This window comes from Belonocnema kinseyi, chromosome 3 (genome assembly GCF_010883055.1).
Source record: "Belonocnema kinseyi isolate 2016_QV_RU_SX_M_011 chromosome 3, B_treatae_v1, whole genome shotgun sequence".
Classification (NCBI taxonomy): Eukaryota; Metazoa; Arthropoda; class Insecta; order Hymenoptera; family Cynipidae; genus Belonocnema; species Belonocnema kinseyi.
The window spans coordinates 4,224,614-4,227,286 of NC_046659.1; positions in this window are offsets into that span (position 1 = coordinate 4,224,614).

Here is a 2,673-nt window from a genome sequence, read left to right on the forward strand (position 1 = left end):
GCAAGCGGCGACGGAGTGGGGAGAAAATATATATAGCTACTACATTCGTCGGGTGTGTAGCTGCTGCCCTCTTCGTACTACCTTGCTCCTTCTTTCTCTGTAGGTAAAATCGTTGCTCTAAGAGTAGGATGTTAAGGGCATGTGATACTTAGAAAATTGTCGATTTTACCAGTTTTAGGGTTTCCAGGCTTTTTTTCTAGAATAATAAATATTTTGTCTTAAAAATTTGGGAAATGATAGCGAACATGCTAGCGGACGTCCCCACACACTTTTTTTGTAGGTTAATTCACAAAAGTTTTAATTTAGCAAAATGTGATTAATTTGCATAGCGCTTAGAAATAGTATCGATTTTTTCAGTGTCAGATTCCCCCGGCTTTTTTCCTAGCATAAGAAATATGTTGCCTTCAAAATCTGAGAAATGATAGCGAACATGCTAACGGACGTCCCCACACACTTTTTTTGTGTTTTTCTATCAAAAAATTTTTGATATTGCTAACAACGTGCATGCATATTTGGAGGTTATGTGTGTTACAATTCACCCGAGCGTTGCTTCCAAACTACACAATATTTTTGGCCGAAAAATTTGGACTTACAAATAAACATAGTATCTAATCTCCCGAAACGAACCTTGTTTGCAGGCAATTAAAAAAGTTTATTTCATAAATAATTTCCAGATTATCGGAAAGGCAGAGATGAAAAACGACGTAACCTCAAAATAATGCATATGCATACAATTTTTATTTAGCACAATAAATTTTGTTTGTTCTTATATCCCTCAAAAAAGATTCCGGGGACGTCCGTTATGATATTTTATAGCATCTCCGAATTCAGTTTTTAAAAATTTTCATTTTCGTGGAAAAAGCCGGGGAAACTGTAAGTATCACATGCCCTTAAATCTATGTTAACCGTTGCTCCTCGCAGCAAATTCCTGTCTTAGCAAAGATTTCTCTAAACACCGATGAAGTAGAAGCAGGGATTCTTATATGATTTACAAAATAACAAATTACTTTAAAAATATAATGCTTTAGCAATTCTAATCTTTATTTTATTTTTAAAATTAGTAACAATATTAAAGGTTCGCCACATAAATTAATTGTTATGCTAAGTTTGCAATTAAGTAAATATTTATTTTTTGAATTGGTATTATACAAATCCGGTCTATTAAGTTTAAATAATATAAATGTTTATTTAAAATGGATGAAGAAACATGTATTACATTTTTAATTTCTTGCGGCAACTTTTTATTGAATAATTTGATAGAATTTAATCAATATTGATTCTATATTAGAAGTAAACTGCACTAATCGATTCTATGTACAAAATAACTCCATAAATTTGTACTAAATTTTGACTATTATTCGAAACTTTTTCTTTTCTCTGCAAATGTGTAACTTGTAAGGTTGCAGTATTTAAATAAAGATTCTGCTATTATTTCGCAAGGATAAAAATCAAATAATTTAAGAATTTATTAAATTGATCTCTTAAATGTGGAACGCTTGCAAAGTTAAAATAAATCGAATTTAACCGATAAAGATTATATAATTTCGAATTAAAAGCCTTTAATGATAAATTATTTTAAATGATAAACATGAAAACTAGGACATTTTATTTTAAATTAGAATTCAGAATTTTACATAGAAAACGTTCTAATAGAAATAATTTTAAGATAAAAAATATTTTAAAAACTTAGAACTTCTAATTAAAATTACAATTCTAATGCATAAAATAAGTCTTCACTCATTAAAATATAGAATAATTTTAACATCCTCATCATTTATGTTTGCGAAAGTATTATAATAGGACAAATTGTTACAAATGCAAATTTTTGGCAAAACCACAGGAGATACGGAAAAAAGTTGTATGGATGAATTACAGCTTTTGGAAAGTCCTCAGAACTTTTTTTGAACAATTTTTTGATAGAATTTGTCACTTTCATTTCATTTAACTAAAATACTATTTTAAATTATTCAAATTTTGAACCCAACAACCCAATATACGAGATAAAGTCTTAAGGGGCAATAACAGCTTTTAAAAATTCGCACAAAATTTTCTTAAAACATTTGTGACAGGACTTGTAATTTTGGTTTTATTTATCAAAATAATATGTAATCTATCGAAAATTCAAATTTTAAGCCAAGTGACGCGAAATACAGGGAAAAACTTTCAGCTTTTAAACATTCCTGCAAAATTGCGTTAAACCATTTTTCGATAGAAGTCGTCGTTTTTAATTTATTTGTCGAAATAAATATGCACATGCAAACATATTAAATGCCAATTTGACAAAAATTTCTCAAAGATTTCGAACATTTCATAAGGATTGCAAGGATTTCAAAGATTTGAAAAAGACGGGTGCACCAGATTTCGAACATTTATTAAAAATTTTAAACTTTAGAAAGATTTCAAAGATTTTAAAGACTGAGAAGGGTTGTATAGTAAGCCAGACTTATAAAATACAAAAGATTTCAAAAAGATGTCACAAAGATTGAAAAAATTCATAAAAATGTCATACAGATTTCAAAAGAATACAAGAATTCCAAATAATAATTTAAAAACATTTCAAAATATTTTTCAAAAAATTCAGATTTCAAATATTTTACAAAACTTTGAAAAGATTACTAAAGGTTTCACGTAAATTTTAAGATTTCACAAAGACTTTTAGTACTTCAAGAGATT